Source organism: Cupressus sempervirens, chromosome 3, assembly GCF_028749045.1.
Source record: "Cupressus sempervirens isolate cs-2001-9-10 chromosome 3, ASM2874904v1, whole genome shotgun sequence".
NCBI lineage: Eukaryota > Viridiplantae > Streptophyta > Pinopsida > Cupressales > Cupressaceae > Cupressus > Cupressus sempervirens.
Window position 1 is genome coordinate 957,792,406 of NC_143120.1, and position 20,111 is coordinate 957,812,516.

The window sequence follows — 20,111 nt, forward strand, 5'->3', positions numbered from 1 at the left end:
ATCGAAAAGTTCGTCTTCTCCCGATTCCGACGATATATAACATCGCCTATTTTGCCTCCAGGAAACCTCAAAAAAATCATTTTGAAAATGACTCCTCTGACTGAAAGTTATGTCTGCCATTTGATTTTTTATAAAATTTGAAAAATTCTGAAGTATATACTTTAGAAAATGTCCCATTTGATTTTAAAACTTGACGTGGGCATTTTTAACAAAAAATAATAATAAAAATATTATTATTATTAACTCTACAAATTTTCCTGACTCTTTGAATCTGTGGTCAATCTTGGTTTGACCGGTGCCACGTGTCGTCTTCTCGCTAACTCGCTATGTTAATTCTCACGCATCTTTTGCTTGGCGAGTTAGCGACGACCCTCCGATTTGGACACGTGTCGTCATCTCCTTGCATCCAAGTTTTGGGCGCCAACTCATCATTATTGCATGCTCGTTCAAAATATTTCCATTTGCGCACCAACTGGTAGTCCACCGTGGGCCCCTCCCCTCGAGCTCGTGCCTTCAAAAGGCTCCTGCCTCAATTCACATCTTATTAAGTGTGTTTGGGTATTTAAATACATAAAACATACCCACGTTTTATCAATGTGGGATAATTGTTTTTTACTGCTCATCGCCTTGTGTTTGACTGTGGTTGGAATCGGCTCCTTGTTCTTTTAAAATTTATTGGAACCTACAGCTCCTTTGTCAAGTTTTCCTCTGTATTGTATGTCATTAATAATAAGAGTGGGTAATATTGTGACATCACCACGAGATCCATGTCCAACCTGTTTATCTTGCTCAGCTTTCAAAATAGAGTTTTCAGTATCGGCAATGGGATCCCCCATGCACTTTTCTACCTTCTTCCTGTCTAGACCTAGAGATTTGATGACAGTGTCTGCACATTCTTTGTTATATTTTTTGTCCTTCATTGGACACCTGATGTGGAAATCAGTAACGTAGTCCCACCAAACCCATGGTCTGCTATCCTCTTTAGCAACAGTAAAAACACACAGTTGTCTCAGATTTTCAGTCACCACATCTTTCCCATCATACCCCTGATTGAAGTCTTGTTCTGGATCAGGTGCACAGTATCTTCCGTTATTAATGCATTGAGCTTTGCATTGCTTGCTCACTACAAAGGCTTGAGGGCAGTACCAAGTGATATAGTGAGGAGTAAATTGTGTGTACCCATTTTTCTCAAGAATTTGAGCAGCTCCTTTGAAATTCTTTAAAAACTCCATCTGCATATCACACTTCAATCCACATTCATCATTGCTATTTGTCCACAACTCATACTCCACACGTTCATCTGTGTGTGGAACAGACTCTCTCCAGTCCAAATTAATATTGACCATATTCCTCTTACTAATAGCATCTTTCAGTTTGTCACCTAAATTCTTCTCAATGAGTGTAGAGCGAATAGTGATATTCTGTTCATAAGCTGAACCACCTTCACCAGGCAAATCCATAGTTATCAAAGATTCATCCTTGTCATAAGCCACAAGGACAGCCGCTGCCCCAGCATTCTGAGCATTCCAGAGTTTCAAAGAAAAATAGCAATTTTACCATGCTGCAAATTTTTAGCCCATGACGAATCTCCAGTCAAAAGATTTTAATTGCCGAACATCCATACTTCAATTATTCTGCAAGCAAACAATGTTAAAAAACATAAACTGGGCTCGGGTTCAGAATTATAAACTGGGTTATTGATCACTTGGGGTTTTGAAAACTAGGATATAAGTTCTTTGCCATGAAGAGGATATAATTCCATGTTTTGGGCTCATGAAGAATCACAAGGCACATTTGGCGAATTTTCGAAAACAGGCACTTGGAAATTTTAACTGGTAAATGTGTCAAAAAGTGATTTTTGGCAAATGTACGGACATAAGAAAGTATGCAAATGGATTCATCATGACTTAAGAACTGGCATGCTTCAAGAATTTTTAGGACACAAAACAATGGTACAATCCATTTAGGCTAGCCAATCACAAGATCAAAGTTATAACATGCCAAACAGGGGTACGAATCAATCTGGATACCTTAGCCGTAACAAAACAATGCAAACTGGGTTTTTGATCATGTTAGCAAACTGATCAAATGGATTCGACATGATCTCAAAATTGGAACATATGAAGTGTCTTACCCCTAGAACACAATGCAAAAAGAATTTTTTCATTTGGGTCAACTGGGTCAAAGATATGATTGGTCGAATAGGGCTTCCCAGAATTGTGAACAACTAGTTAAATGCACAAAATAGTAAATGACCAACTTTGCGGGGTGCAAAACCTAGTCAAACAGATTTGAAATGACTTGAAAATTGAAACATAGGTTCTCTATTATGGACACTAAACATCTCCAAAGTGACTAGTCATGACACAGTCCTGGGTAAAAGATATTCTGATGCAAACTGGGCCTCTGATCGCTATTTGACACTTGGTAGAATTGTAAATTTTGAAACTAGCTCAAAATGGGACTTCACAGAATGATTCGGGATGGCAAAATAACATTGTGGATCATATGAATATGTCAAATGAAAGGTGTTAAGCCACTCAAACACAATCTAGGCCTCAAGCTACCAACTGACCACATGCATAAAAGGCACTTTAGGACATGATTTTCCAAAATTTTCAAAATGTGACTAAAAATGAATCATGCAATTTTCAGTCCCAACAGTGGCTCTGTCTGGGGATGCATGCCCCTTGCGGGCATGGCAAGGATTCAGATCTCTGGAGGAAGCAGACCATTCCCAAAAACTTCAAAACTCTTCTCGAACAGCTTATTGAAAGCAAGGAAACAACTACAACTACCAAGACTATGTACACATGATGGCCCCGGGCCACCGAACTTCAGCAAAATTGTTTACCTCTGTCATAAACATGATTCTCATCTGAACTTTCATGAGGTAAACTGAATTTTCTTCTCCTATTAGTTTCACCAATCATATTATCATCGTATAACAAATCACTTGGCAAAACAAAATCAGCACTCTTACTTCCATAATGCATATAAAAACTTGCTTCATTCTCTTACTCACTATGAAAGTTCTGATCAGCATCTTTCAGTTTGTCACCTAAATTCTTCTCAATGAGTGTAGAGGGAATAGTGATATTCTGTTCATAAGCTGAACCACCTTCACCAGGCAAATCCATAGTTATCAAAGATTCATCCTTGTCATCAGCCACAAGGACAACTGCTGCCCCAGCATTCTGAGCATTCCAGACTTTCAAAGCAAAATAGCAATTTTACCATGCTACAAATTTTTAGCCCATGACGAATCTCCAGTCAAAAGATTTTAATTGCCGAACATCCATACTTCAATTATTCTGCAAGCAAACAATGTTAAAAAACATAAACTGGGCTCGGGTTCGGAATTATAAACTGGGTTATTGATCACTTGGGGTTTTGAAAACTAGGATATAAGTTCTTTGCCATGAAGAGGATATAATTCCATGTTTTGGGCTCATGAAGAATCACAAGGCACATTTGGCGAATTTTCGAAAACAGGCACTTGGAAATTTTAACTGGTAAATGTGTCAAAAAGTGATTTTTGGCAAATGTACGGACATAAGAAAGTATGCAAATGGATTCATCATGACTTAAGAATTGGCATGCTTCAAGAATTTTTAGGACACAACACAATGGTACAATCCATTTCAGCTAGCCAATCACAAGATCAAAGTTATAACATGCCGAACAGGGGTACGGATCAATCTGGATACCTTAGCCGTAACAAAACAATGCAAACTGGGTTTTTGATCATGTTAGCAAACTGATCAAATGGATTCGACATGATCTCAAAATTGGAACATATGAAGTGTCTTACCCCTAGAACACAATGCAAAAAGAATTTTTTCATTTGGGTCAACTGGGTCAAAGATATGATTGGTTGAACAGGGCTTCCCAGAATTGTGAACAACTAGTTAAATGCACAAAACAGTAAATGACCAACTTTGCGGGGTGCAAAACCTAGTCAAACAGATTTGAAATGACTTGAAAATTGAAACATAGGTTCTCTATTATGGACACTAAACATCTCCAAAGTGACTAGTCATGACACAGTCCTGGGTAAAAGATATTCAGATGCAAACTGGGCCTCTGATCGCTATTTGACACTTGGTAGAATTGCAAATTTTGAAACTAGCTCAAAATGGGACTTCACAGAATGATTCGGGATGGCAAAATAACATTGTGGATCATATTAATATGTCAAATGAAAGGTGTTAAGCCACTCAAACACCATCTAGGCCTCAAGCTACCAACTGACCACATGCATAAAAGGCACTTTAGGACATGATTTTCCAAAATTTTTAAAATGTGACTAAAAATGAAGCATGCGATTTTCAGTCCCAACAGTGGCTCTGTCTGGGGATGCATGCCCCTTGCGGGCATGGAAAGGATTCAGATTTCTGGAGGAAGCAGACCATTCCCAAAAACTTCAAAACTCTTCTCGAACAGCTTATTGAAAGCAAGGAAACAACTACAACTACCAAGACTATGTACACATGATGGCCCCGGGCCACCGAACTTCAACAAAATTGTTTACCTCTGTCATAAACATGATTCTCATCTGAACTTTCATGAGGTAAACTGAATTTTCTTCTCTTATTAGTTTCACCAATCATATTATCATAGTATAACAAATCACTTGGCAAAACAAAATCAGCACTCTTACTTCCATAATGCATATAAAAACTTGCTTCATTCTCTTACTCACTATGAAAGTTTTGATCAGCATGCTTGAACATATCAAACTGAAACTGAAAACTCTCCTCATTTAATGACTCATACATGCTATCAATTTTGAATATGAAGGCTTCATATTCAACTTGGGGAAAGGGATCACACATACATTGAAAATGTGTATCCTTATGCATAACCAGATGATATTCAAATGAGCACTCTAACTTGTACTCACATATATCATCAATGTCAGAATCTGAAGCTAATCCATAACCTTCAAATGGTTCTTCACAATCAGCAAACAAATTAGTCTTCACATCAGAGAGTTCATCATGAAAATCATAATAAGGTATAGGTAGATTTTCAATAACCGTCTCATTAAACACCTTGTCATTTACCTCCTCAGATGCAACATAATCATTAGTTTCACTATCAAACTCGGAAGAAGAACATTCTGATCTCTTATAGCAGTAAGATAAAGTATCATCATCAAACTTATTCTCTGCTAAATCTGAAACTTCCATGTGTTCTTCAAAAAGAGGATTGATAACTCCATGCAAAGCGCCTTTGTAGACATTAGGACAAGTAATGTGCTAATCAACATCAAACTCCTCACCATATAACGGATTAGTGAAAACTTTAAAACCATTTCCAACATCATTGTCATGGACCTTTTCAGCATATGAAGAAGAAAAATCAAAATTATATGAAGACTCAACATCAACTCCGTCAGCAAAGCATGTAGAAAATAGATCAAAGTTACTTTCATTGTCTCCATATAGGTGATTCAAATGTCTTGCAAGCAAATCATCATTTATCTTACCAATAGGTGTTGATGCATTAAACTTAGGACCAATCACGTACTGATCATCACTGCACTCATCCTCAAGACACTCTTCTACACAATTAGGTAATACGTCTCTATGGATAACCTCTTTGTCTTCATATTGTGTAGACACATTTTCTTCATAACTTTCAATCTCAAACTGATTTACACAATTTTGAACTAGACACTCACTTTCAGATTTAAGAAAAGAATTCATACCTTTACTAGCAAAAGAACACTCGCTTCCATCATTGTTCTCTTCTTCCCAATAAGCATCTGATTCACATGAAGACGGACACACACTAGCACTATCCTCTTCTTGACTTGAGTGATAACTCTCATCATCAGCTTCATATGACACCTCTTGATAATATATTGGATCAGCAATTTCATTATCACTTGAAAAATGACTCTTAGCTTCATCATACTCACATTGATATGACTGTCTTTCAACTTCAGATTTAATAACATTCTCAACATGATGTAATCTCTCAATGAGATAATTCATTTCTTTCCTATCCTGTTGGTCAAGAGAATGCATCTCTACCGCCTATATTGAAGATGAGGGAGATGAACCTCAAGGTCTGACTCAAGGGTTAGGAGATGATAAAGAGGAAAATGCTAAGGAAGAAGAAGCCAAGGAAGCATAGGTTAGAACCAGGGTCACAAAAAGAAAGGCCATAACTCCTCCTGCTCCTCAACCCAAGGCAAAGCAAGTAGCTACTCCTGCACCAAAGAGACCTACTACAAGGGCTGTAGCACAAAAAGCCCAAGAGGAGGCAAAAGAGAAGAAGAAAGCTTCAAAGAAGACTACTGCAAAGCCAAAGAAGAAAAGAAAATTTGTTGCCCAACCTCAAACAAAAGAAGAGAAGACTGAGTCAGAGGACAACAACCAATTTCAAGTGGTAAGTCACAAACCTCAGACTGCCATTGATCAATGATGCTCAAAATTTAAAAATGATGATTTGAAAGGTTTAAAGAACCTAAATTTTTCTAAGCTCACCAAGGAGGAACAAAATAAATTAGAGGAATCAGTGTATGCTATGATGGCTGATTATAAGCACACACCTCTAGAGTTAGATGAATCAATGCCTAAGGAATTGTACAAAATTGTAGAGGATAAATGGCATTTTTGTTTGCAAATGGAAAGGGAGATAAGGGAATCAACATTAGCTAGGTTATTGCTTGATTTGACTAAGGATCAAATAACAAATGTAGTTAAGAGGCATAACAATAGATTCACTCCCAAACATAGAGCTTTTAGTGTTTTGTAGAACAAAATTGAGAATGTAGTTACAAAGTCCACAAGATTGTGGAGGATAATTTACAAGAAAATAGAAGATGTTTACAATGAAGAATATAAGGTAGAGGCAAGTGCTAGGAAAAAGAAGAAGGTTGAAGAAGGAAAAGAAAAGGAACAAGTGGAGAAGAAGGTTGAAGAACAAAAGGAAGATGAAGAGGCACATACAGAGGAGAAATAGGAAGAGAAAGATACAGCTGAGCAATAAGATCAAAGTGTGCAAGAAACACAACTATCACCTCCTAGTCCTCCTCATGCCATCATCACACCTACAGAGATTGTCAAAATCAAGGATGTTACAAACACTTCTAGTCCAAACATCAATCCATTAACTGCAAAGGATTTAGCAAAAATCTTTGACCAATCAACACTAATAGAGAAATTGTGTTCAAGTCCTATATTGGTTAGTGTTGATGAATTGGAGAATCCAGTAGCTAAAACAAAGGCAGTCAAGGTGAAAAAACAAGAACCACCTTCGACCATACAATCTACTGGTATTCTATTCCTTCCTCCACCACCTCAACCAAGTGTAGTCACTGATACACTTCAGATGCCGAGTACAGCAGCAGGGGAAGCCAAAGAAACATTTGAACAACCAATAAGTTAAACCCCACCTATTGATCATCAAAAGGATAATCAAGCTAAAGAAAAAGATGAGACAAGTAAGAAGGATGAGTCTGCAATACAAACATTGGTTGCATTACCCAAATTTGGTACTCCAACATAGACTCTTTAGTAGCTGAGCATTGATAGGTTACCATTACAAATTAGGACACCAAGCTCAAGCTCATCAAGGGCAGTTAGGAAACTTCACTATGGAGTTCCTAAGCTTGATGAAGAAATAAAGATTCCACATTATGAATCCAGCACTCTCACTGAAGAGGAGATCAATGAAATTTAGAGTGCATTGGATAGAAGAAGGAGACAAGAAGCACTAAGAAGAGAAAACAAGCACAAACATACCATGAATGAAATCAAAGACATATTCATAGGAGCTTTCAGCTTAAAGTCTCTAGATAAGTCAAGGCCAATCATAGAGCAACTATCTGATATAGTTGACCAGGTGACTAGTGAAGACCAGGATATAGACGCCAAATTACTGGAATGGTTAGAAAGAAAGTTTCAAGGCAAGGTAAATAAGAAAATATCCAGTGATATAGCACTATCACAAGTGGAGCTGGCTAAGAAAATTGAAATAGTCAAAACTATGCTTGGAAACATATTTTCCTTGTATAACAAGTTGTGTGATTTTTCCACATTCACATAGGACACTAGCCAGAAAATACTGATCTTGGAGAGAAATCTGAAGATTTCTAGCATGCAACTCCCCAAAAATCTAGCTCAGAGTGAGAAGCATTTTTCCCAATCACTTCACACACAAAGAGAGTTAGCTATCTTAATAGCAGAGGAGGCAACCACCAAAGCCAAATTGATGCAAATTCAATCCTCAATAACTCCTCATTTGGAAGTATTTCATAAGGAGCAGATGAATGCAAAAATAGTCCTCAAGAAAAACCCCAATCTTTCTACATCTAATGAACTTGTACACCTAGCAGTAGAGATTGCCATCTAGTATAAGTCATTGGATATTGCACTAGTAAATTGGGATGCAGCTCTGAAGGTACTCCTTGAAGTAAATAGTACATTTTTGGCCAAGTATGGAATTTCCCTATCGAACCCTTGACATAAGTGTCAAAAAAGGGGGAGATTAAGTATGGGGGATTTAAGTAAAGATTAAGTATGGAGGAGATACAGAATGAAGTAGGAGATATAGAATGAAATGATAAGTATGATGAAAGGGAGAGAATTTTGAAAAATTTTGATATAACATATTGGTCAGAATGTAGAAATAGGATAGAAGTCATTGAGTGTACAAAGCATAATCAACTCATAGGGAGTCATAAGGTATATTGCTATTTGTTCTTAACATTTTTTAAGCAAATAAGAGGATGCATGAAATAATGTCAAGATAACAGGATCTTAGTCAAGTGTTTTTGCCACTCATGTCAAAGGGGGAGTTGTTGGTTTAAAGAATAATTTTGACAGCTGAGTGTCAAATACACTTAAACATTTTTCACTTTACATGCCAAGCAAAGGGTAGGAGCCGAGTCACAGTCATATGCTGAGCAATCTAGTTTTATCAAGTGCCGAGCGATATCAAGTCCTGAGTAATATCAAGTGTTGAGTAATATCAAGTGTCGAGTAATATCAAGTGCCGAGTAATATCAAGTGCCAAGTAATATCAAGTGTCGAGCATCAGTAATGCTTTACAAGCCGAGTAACTCAGAATATCAGCATAAGAGTTTGTAATTGCACAAACTATGATGTAAACCATTTTTGTAGCCGACACAAGGAAAAACTCAAAAGATCTAGAGATAAGAACGAATCTTTCACATTTCCTATGCAATCTGCATGCAGCCAATTGGAAAATTGGAAAGGCATGCAACCAATCAGCAAAAGGCAAGTATTGAGCAGGAAATTGAGATTCAATATGGATCGTAGATCCATATCTAACCCTAAGTCTTTGAATTCTTTTTAAGGAAGACAAAAGTCTTACTGTAAAAAGGATGGATGAAAGAGGGAGAAAAAAGTGTTAAGGGGAAAACATAGTGGAATTCAGTGAAAGGAGACATAGAGGGTAAGAGCAAGAATTTGATATTTAGTTGATTAGAACAAAGCAAAGGAGACGAAAAAAAAATCAGATCTTAGGGGATCAAAATCAGAGAGAGAGCTAGAACAAGTGCCTACATTCAGCAATCAAGGATTGCAAACTATCAGGTTTATAATACCTAATACTTTCTTACAATTGTATTATAAAGGAAACCCTATGTAGATAGGTTGGCTTAATAGCTATTTGTAGATCCTTATCAAAAGGTTATTAAATCCTTTAACAAGGTGACACTTCATGTAAAGTGTTTGTAAATCCTTTAACTAGGTCACTATTGACACAGTGTAAAGCCTTTAATAGGACAGACCATCAGAAGTGGTTGAACAATATTGCTGTAGTAATTTTGTGGCTATCATCCCCACCCTAGTTTTACCTTCTTGTTTTTGGAGGGTTTCTAGGTTACCAAATTCCAGTATTATGTGTTGTTGATGCATGTATTAGTTTCATGTTTATTTGATGTGTTTATGTGCATGCAATTTACTTTCAGTTAAAAGTTTTATTGGTTAAAGTGTGATACTTCTGATTCACCCCTGCCCCTCCCCTCTCATAAGTATTCTTTCCATATTTGAATATTCCAACAGTACATTCAACCATTCAAATTTAGGGATATTCTAATTAGTAATATGAATCAACAATAGTTGTTGATTCTTACCTAATCCTATCCCACCTATGTTTACTCAAGGAGGAAAACACTACATAGATTATATACATGAAGATAAAGGAAATGTAAGAGAGACAAATTCTAAGTATAGAGAGAGTATTCATGGTGGCTATGGAGGTTGTGATAATGTTATAAATTGCAAAATTAGTTAGAGAGAATAGATGAAAGTAGAGAGAGGATAGAAGAGACATATTGGATCAGAAGGATCAATGATTCATTAGGAAATAGAAGATCTAACATCTAGAAATAGAGTGCTAATTGAAGGTCCTGTTGGGACTAAAAATTGCATGGTTCATTTTTTGTCACATCTCAAAAATTTTGAGTCAAATCAAGCCTCATAAATGCATATGTACCTAGTTGTACCCGACTATACTTTTGGGCCCCAAAAGGTGTTTAATGCTTCTAGCACCCTACATTTAGCCTGTCTACCTGTTCCATGAAGTTAAAACATCATTCTGAGTTGTTTGGCAAAGTCCTGTTTTAAGCAATTGTCAAATCTGCAATTTTCACCTAAGTGTCAAATAGTGACAGAAGGCTGTGTTTGCACTTGAATATCTCACACCCAAAATTGTGTCATGACCTGCCACTTTGGGAGTGTCTAGTGTCCATACCTAAGAACCTATGTTTTATATTTTGAGTCATTTTGAGTTCGTTTGACTAGGTTTTGAATCCCTCAAAGTTGGTCAATTACTGTTTTCATTCATTTGCACTTTGCACACATTTCTGGGAAGCCCTATTTGACATGCTATAACTTTGACCTAGTTGACCCAAATGATGAAAATATTTTTGCGTTGCATTTTAGACATCAGGGACTTGTTAAGTTTCAAGTTTCAGCTTATGATGAATCCGTTTGATCAATTTCCAAATGCGATTCCAAAGCAATTTCTATCTTTTTACTAATGTTATAAGATGTAGATTTGTTGAAAGCCCTGTTGATGATGTCATATCTTGAAACCCATGACTGGTAAGATTGAATGGATTGTACCCTTGTGTTGTCCTTTGAAAATACTATAAGTGTGTCAATTTTTAAGCCTTGAAAAATCCGTCTTCACACTTTTCCAAGGTCATTTCATTCGTAAAAAATGATATTTTGCTGATGTCCTCTGTCCTGCAAATCCAGGTAGCCAACTTTGTGCCCTCGCCAATTTTTCCCTGCGATTCGTCATGAGCCTATATCATATAATCATACTATCCTCATGACAATCTACTAGTTCCCTAGTTTTCATTAACTCATGTACCCGTTTGTCTAGTTTTCTAAGCCATTTCAAAATGCACTTTCTAGTTTTCTAACATGTTTATCTGCAAGTGAATTTAAGTTGGCAACTTTGGAGGTCAATATCTTTTGACCCTGATGTTGTCATGAAACAAGATCTAGCAGGCCTATTGAACATGTCAAAGAGAATAGAGATCTTGAGTTTCAGAGCTTGGTCAGTTGTTCGGGTCAATCTTTAAAGGCAATCAATGGACCTCCTGACATGAAACTGATAGTTCGATAAGAAGTGGTAAAATGTGTTTCAAATCGATTATTTAGCAATAAAATTTGATTTGAATCTGTATCAGATGTTTAGGTGATCAATTTTCCAGCTCAGTTGTTCGAAAACAAATTTTTTTTTTAGTCAGACCCACTTTGGGGCCCGACTAAAATTTCTCTAGACCACGGGTTGAGGGGGTGTCAGATATGAAACTTGGAGTGCACTATCTTTTTATCGACATATCTATATTCCAAAAAAGGGAATGAAGAGGTATTTCAAGTTGTATTTCAAATGTCAAGCTTTGAGAAGCTTCGAGATTTTGCTTGTGTCATTACGAGCAAGGCAATAAACAACATCATTTTAAAATCATGTTGCTCAAAGATCCCACATAGCAGTAAAAAGCAAAATGTCAAAGGGTCTTAGAATGACATAATCATGTCTCGCCAATATACAAGAGAGGCCATCAGATCGATCTTATCCTCTGTCTCTGTTGATCATTCTCAATCTGTAATGGTTAAATGGCTTGAAGCTATGCATTCCTCTACTTTTCTTCCGCCTGAAACTCAGTCTTACGCCTTCAACCACACTTTACTTCTCCATCATTTGATAGTGGATTGTGTGCAACCTGGAATTGTCATTTTGACACTCAAAGTCAAGTCATCCATCACAAATGTATATCAAATATTGCATGGAGGAGTGGTGGCAATGATTGTGAGTATTATGGGATTGGCGGCTGTGAAGACAATTGCCGGAGATAAAGAGTTTCTGTAGACTAAAATGAGCATTTCTTGCTTGTTTATTGCACGCAGTGGAGTTGAACTTGAGGTTGAAGCAAAGGCTTTAAGGTTAGAGAAAGCCCAATGCCTATCAAAGAAAATTGAAAGAACCTCACACGCAAGGAACAAAGGAAGAGTGGAAGAGTGTTAAAATAGGGAGCTTGGAGGCACTTAGCAATCTAAATGAAGGAAGCTATTTGTTCATGCAATAACTCTCACATGACCACCAAATAATAGGGATGAGCCATCCATTTAAAAGGAAAATGTATTCAAAGACCCACATTTTTGATAGATACAGAGCAACCAGCAATAAGAGAATCCTCACGCATTAAAAAAGAAATCCACATTCTTAAGAGTGGAGGATGGCATGTATAAAGCAAAAGGTAGTCAAACATAATTGAAGACCAAGACATAGGTAATGAGAAGGAGATCACGCCTTGTTGAAAGGTGACCCACTACGCATAGAGATGAAGTCGATTCTCGCACATTTCAAAGAAGCTTGCACCATAAAAGGAGACGTGAGGCAAGTGGAAACTGCTACCAAAGGCAGGAAACTCCACATAAAAGAAACTGCAGGTTCAAAAAAGAAAAATACCATTGAAATTGTTGGGAGAGGCTACAAATCCATACAACACTCCTCCCCTGCATAAATTCTTTGGCAGGGGACCTTCTAATCTCCTTTGAGACACATCAGAGACAATGAAGTTAGAATATGTGCCCAAACTCTAGGGCAACCAATTATTGAAGTCGTTGTAGTATAGCATCAAGCTGCTCAAGTGGGGCATCTTGCAGATTTGAGAAGGTATCTTTCCTGTAATCCGATTATCCTCTAATTGAAGAAGTCTCAGATATGTGAGATTTCCAATTGCATTGAACTGTGCCTTCAAGCTGATTGTGACCCAAATCCAAAATAGATAACCTTGTGAGCTAGTCAATGTTCTCCAAAATTCATCCAGACAAGTTATTTTTATAAAGAGAGAGTTGTGTCAGATTGGAGTGAGCCATAAAAGTGGTAGAAATGGCGCCTGAAAGATCATTTTTTGATAAATCCAAGATCTCTAGCAGCATTAAATTGCCCCAAAAAGTAGATGGAATGGAGCCACTGAAAGAATTACCTGAGATATTCAGGACTCTCAACTCACTCATTTTTGAGATATGACTTGGTAGCATTCTAGTGAAGTTGTTAGTCGACAAATGTGAGAAAAGCATTCATGCTTTTATTCCCACATTGGGAGTGTAGGGGTTTTAAACTTGTTTAAATCCCCTATTACAATATCTATTGGTATGCCAAAGGAATGGGGCTTTTGTAAGCCACAAGTCATAATGTAGGGGACCCACTGATGGATGATAGCTATGCGGTGATGTCAACAATATTTTGAATGAAAATACACACGTATTGACATGGCATCAAATTTTGAGATGTGCTTAGACAGTGACACGTGGCAAGATCATGCGGCAGAGGAAAATTGGCATTTCAAAGATGCACGCCAAATAAAAAATGTGGGAATGCATAATCATGACACATGGAAGCGTGCTCAGATCTAGATGCAACACGATGATGACAAGTGGCACAATTAGGTGGTGGGCACACGCCCGCAAAAAGAAGTTACAAGGTCGATAAAAAATGCAGGAATGCCTAATTGTGACACGTGGCATCGGGCCAACAAATGGTGACGTGGTAGTGTAAGTTCTAGGAAAATCAAAGGATGACATGTGGCACCTGTTGGCAACAATTTAGCAGTAAAAAATTGACATGTGGCAGTTGGTCAAACCTGGGGTTGACCCCAGATTGGAAGGATGAGGAAAATATTGAAGAGTAAAAAATAATAATATTTTATTATTTTCTCAGAAAATTGGGTACGTCAGTAATTTTAAATTCAAAAGGGTCATATTTTAAAGTTTTAAACTTTAGACTCATTAAAATTTTTCAAAAAATTTAAATGTCAAGGATGCAGACCTAGGTTTTATAGCAAAGGGAGACTTTTTCAAATTAAGATTCTGGGGGCTTTTGGTATTGAAAATGGGCACTTCAAAATACCATCATAATTAGAACGACACAAAATTTTTGATTTTGGAGTCAAATTTTGCACAGAATGCCACTAGTTCCTGCTATGGTAGGTTTTCTTCCAGGTTCCTATCTTGCAACTGATTTTAGGTATCAGAGTTCAGTTCTAATTTTTGGAAAAGTAATGACTTGAATATGGTTAAAAGACAATAAAATTGTAGTTGGGGTTGAATTGAATTAATTTCAAATCAGTTAAAGTTTGATTCCTTTAGCATTTCATAAGGTAGATCAAATATTTTGGTGACTCAAAAGGGTTTCATCATTTCAACAAAGATATTTTGCAAGTCAATAATAGAAATGATGAAACAAGATCAGATCAGAATGGGAGATGGAAGGAAGAAGTTATTCAGTTACAGAGGATTGCATTTCAAATGGACACTTGTCACTTGAAGATCAGATCCAAGATTCTTTCCTTTGCTATATCTTTCTATCTTTCATTCTTTCTAGGGGTTCCAGTTTCTTGTGACTGAAAAACAAGTAGGTTCCAGTTCTGGGAAGAAAATTTGCACATTACTGTGAGACCATATTCTAGTTCTAGTTTTGATGTGTTTCCTTGACTGTGATACCATTCTTTAGCATTTTTCTCTTATGTGAACAGCAAGTGTAAAGATAATACAAATAGTTCTGAGGTGTTGGGTTGTTTCCTATTTTGATTTCATGCACCTGAATGTATATTTTCAAAGAAAATGAATACATATGAGCATCAAATTCACTAGTTTCGTTATGGTTCTTGTCTCCTTTCTTAGAAATTTGTAAGTCTTATGTCATTTTGGAACAAAGATTTGAGACCCATTTGCATCCCTTTCAGGTTGTATGTTTGATGTATTTTTCTGTTGGACCAAAGGGCCAAGTAAGTGCTTGATATGTTTAAACAAGGTTACTAGTTATTTGAGAAGGATATTTTGTGAGAATGAGACCTGAAGGAACATTGATGTCTGAATCACAAGGTGATTAGATAGATCTAATGTTTGGGTATATGTAATATTGTCTTGATGTCATAGATGTATGTTTTGAATTCATGGAATTGCCCAATGGATTAGGCACTGATCAATTATAGGATCACTTGTTATATTGTTGCATGTTTGAAGATTTGTTGAAACTCAACATCAATAATAAAATGCTTTTCCCCTTTCATGTTGAAGAGCTATAATAGAATGCCCTCACTTAGCTTATGAGATTCATAGATATGCATTTAGCTACTATAGATTGATTTTATTTCATGAGTTACTAGGAGAAATAAGGGTTTTATCTGCTTCATACTAGATTCAGTGTATGTTTTGATAACTGGTACCATATAAAGAATCTATAGGTATACCTGCCTAGGTTTAGCAGACCTTGAAGTAGAAGAAGGGTCATGCCTTATAGTTGGCCCTATGTCTGAAATGATATGTTGATAATGGGAGTTAGTTGCCCCTAGACTTGTCATCTTCTCATGGGGATAATTGAGAACCCTCCAGCGTTTTCAAACACCAACAAGTCCATGGCGTTGAATCATTTTAATAGGTGATACATAGTAAATCTCCTAACAAAGTAGTTTTAATAGGCTTTCTTAATTCTCTTAACCAAGTTCTTGCTTTATTGTAAGTTTAAGTCCTCTAACAAGGGACACTTTTAGCAGGGTGTTGAAATTATTTAACATGGTGAGACCTACAATTTTTGTAAGCCTTTAACAGGGAAAACCCCTCACAAGGAAGATCATAGTTTATGGTCAAACTTCTTGTAACCTTAATTAGCTACACTTTGTAACTCCAGTAGTGAAGATTTTTGGGTGTCATCCCCACCCTAGTTTTACCTTCTCATTGGAGGGTTTTTGGGTAACAAATTTATTGTGTCATTTGTTATTTGTTTCATGCTATGGATGAAAATGTGTAGTTAACTATTTCAGTTTACTTTCTAAACTATGAGATGGATTTGTGGTGAATTTATTATGCTTAAAGTTTTGATTTACGCCCCCCCCCCCCCACCCAAAAAAGAAAAAGAAGGAAAAATAGTTTACTTTTCCATTGTAATTTCTAACAAATTGTACTAGTGTAGATAAAATCCTTTGGATTAAGGTTTGCCTAATAGTCATTTGTAAATCATTTAACTAGGTGACATTCTAATGGAATGGTCTAATATCCTCTAACAAGGATAACTCCTAATAGGGTAATTGAAATCCTTTAACCATGTCACATTTAACAGTGTGTATTATAACCTTTAATAGGGTTGGCCTTTCATAGGGCATCACTTCAAAAGTGTGAGAATTAGTAGCATGTCACAGGTGATTTTTCTCAAATTGTGTTTCCACATAAAATCCTTGTGTCAAATTTTGTGAATGTTTTTATGGTGTTTCATGTTTACATTTCTGCAAAGTTGTGTTGATCTAGGACAATAACTTACAAAGTTTAAGTATTGTATGATGTAATGGATGCATGCATGAAAAGGTTTTATTGATATGGGTCTACTAAGAATTGGAATGTTGTATTTATATATGGACCTTGGATGACTAATTCACTCCCCCTCTAAATTATTCTAAAGAGTTCCAACAATCGGTATTAAAGCTATAATGCTTGTGAGGATCACTTTAAGAGTAATAAAAGAAAAAGATCAGAGATGTCTAAAAGAGAGGTACCCAAGCTGATCAAGGAAAATTTTCTTGCATGACAAAGTTTGATGAAGCCACACCTAGGAGGTCTTGGAAACCATGCAAAATCTACCATCACCACTAAGCATTTTGATCTTGCTAGAGCCCTAACTATTGATGATCTAAAAAAGAAGAAAGAACACAATTATGTAATGTTGGAGATTACCTCTACCCTAAGTTACTCTAAGTTCGATAACATCAAAGATTGTGATAGTGAAAAGAAGATGTGGGATGCTTTACACACAATTTATGGAGGAGATAAAAAAATTTTGAGAACCAAATTTGAAAGTCTAAGAAGGAAATTCGATGACATAGGAATGCAAGAAGGTGAAAACATTGGTCAATATTGCTCTAGAATAAAAGATATTGTTAATGCCATTAGAGGAGCTTGTTGTCATGTTTTTACTTCATAATTTTCTAAGTATGTTTCATTGTGAATGTTCCTAGTTTTTTATCTACAAATTGGTGTTTGGTCTCTTTTTAATTGATTAACCCTGCTGGCAGTCAAAATTGCAACCCAAATTTTGAGCAATTTTGAGAAATTGAGCCCTATAAACACTTTTTAATGCATTTGTACCCGATTATACCTTTGAGCCCTATGAGGTATTTAATGCTTCTAGCACCTTCCATTCAGCCTATCTAAGTGTTCCATGAAGTTAAATTTCCATTCTGAGCTATTTTATAAGATCCTATTTTGAGCAATTGTTAAATCTGCATTTTTACCCTAAGTGTCAAACAACAACAGAAGGCCCTGTTTACATCTGAATATATCGCACCTAGAAAAGTTTCATGGTATGCCACTTTGGGAATATCTAGTGTCCATACCTAAGAGCCTATGTTTCATATTTTGAGTCATTTTGAATCCGTTTGACTAGGTTTTGAGTCCCTCAAAGCTGGTCTTTTAATGTTGTCATGTTGATGCACATTGCACACATTTCTGGGAAGCCCTGTTTGACGAGTTATAAATTTGACCTAGTTGACCCAAATGTTGAAATTTCTTTAGTGTTGCATTGTAGACATCAGAGACTTGTTATATTTCAAGTTTTAGCTTATGATGGATCTGCTTGATTAGTTTTCAAACATGATTCCAAATGCAATTTATAACTTTTTACTGGTGTCAACATTTGTAGATTTGTCAGAAGCCCTATTCGTGATGTTGTCTCTCTGAATCCATGATAGGTGAAGTTGAATGGGTTGTACCACTATGTTTTCCTTTGAAAATACTCCAAGTGTGTCAGTTTGCAAGTCATGATGAATCCATATGCACATATTTCTAGGTCAATTCCATTTGCAAAAAATGTTTTCTGTCAGTGCTGCCAGTTTGCAAAATTTAAGTAGCCTACTTTGACCACTCTCCATTTGCATCCTATTATTCTTCATGAGCCAAAATTGAAAATTTATATTCACCTCATGACAGAGGATCAACTCCCCAAATTTTGTTTCCCCATGTGCTCATTTATCCAGTTTTCAAAGCCAAATCCGAATGCATTTTGTTGTTTTCTGACATGTTTACTTGTAGGTAATTTTGAGAAGGAAACTTTGACATTGAATATATTTTGACCCCAAATTCATCATGAGACAAGATTCAACAGGATGCAAGAGTGTGGAGCAATGAATCAGTATCCCAGGTTTCAAAGCCTAGTTATCTATTTGGTTCATTTTTTAAAGCCGATCAAAGGACCTCCTGATGCAAAATTGACAATTTGCAGAAAGATATAAAGAGAGCTTCAAATTTTCTTTTAGTGTGCAAATTTGTTTTGAATTAGTACCAGATGGTTAATGGATCAGTTTGACAGTTTAGGTGTTTGAAAATGAATTTTTTTTTTAGCTGGACCTACTTTTGGAGCCTGACTATTTACGTCAAATTGATCTAACTCTAGAGACTTGAAGATATTTTGAAGGAGCCTTTCTCTACTTCATATATGTGAAGATATGATTGTCGAGGGCCTTAATCCTAGTGGGGCTTTGAAGCCTGTTGAAGTTATAGGGATTGATGGTGACTTTGATGTAACAAAACATTACTAGTTTTCAATGCTAGCAAGTTTGTTAGATTTGACTTCTGATCCTAGGACCGAAGTAAGAAATTGTGCACTTGAGGTGCTATTTGACTTGCTAAAGGAGAAGGGTCACAAGTTTTCATCATCATTTTGGGAGAATGTGTTTCATTGTGTCTTGCTCCCAATATTTGATCAAGTGAGGCATGCAGGAAAGGATGGCAATATGTCTGCTTTAGGGGATCATTGGCTTCGTGACACATGCATTCATTCCCTTCAATTGCTTTGTGCTATCTTTAGTAGCTTTTATAAGGAAGTTTCATTTCTTCTACCTTCCCTACTGGGACTGCTGTTAGATTGTGCTAAAAAGCCAGACCAAGCAGTGACTTCTATTTCATGTGCTACTTTGGTGCATTTAATAGAGGTTGGAGGTCACCAATTTAATGAGAAGGACTAGAACATATTACTCTCAAGTATTCATGATGCATCTTATACAACACAACCCCTAGAACTACTGAACACACATGGCGTTGATTACATGAGGAAAAATTTGAGTATTCGAAGGCAAAATACTAGTGCAACAAGCAATGGAAATAGAAGAGAAGATAGAATAACTGTCAATGGTATAGGATTGGATGAAGAGACCCCCAACAGTCATGATAATGGAAATTCATTTTTTAGTGCACCCCAAAGCATCCACAATAGGGATGTTCAGAATCATCAAGCTAAGGAAGTTTGGGAGTGAGATGAACAAGGCAGATCAAATCTTGGGGATTCTAAAGGCATATCATCATCATCAACAGACTCAAGTCAAGCAAGGGGAAATCCATACAGGAATTAGACGCTTGGGTAAAATATTGTGGGAAACATGATGGATACATTACTGCTTAAGAATCTTAACTTTAAATCAAAGGCCACATTAAGAGACACACTCCATGTGCAAAGGAGAATAGGAGGTAGCCAAGAGGAATCCACAGCTAAGGAGGCTAGTAAAATAGAGTAGCTGCCAATAAAATACCAAGCCCAACAAACCCACACAAAGATTGAAGTAAAAC

At 36.6% G+C, this 20,111-nt stretch overlaps 1 pseudogene; it reads right to left on the reverse strand.

Annotated features, from left to right (window-relative positions):
* Positions 1–665: 665 nt before the first annotated feature.
* LOC149569915 (vacuolar-sorting receptor 1 pseudogene) lies at positions 666–13,520 on the reverse strand (annotated as a pseudogene).
* Positions 13,521–20,111: the final 6,591 nt, after the last annotated feature.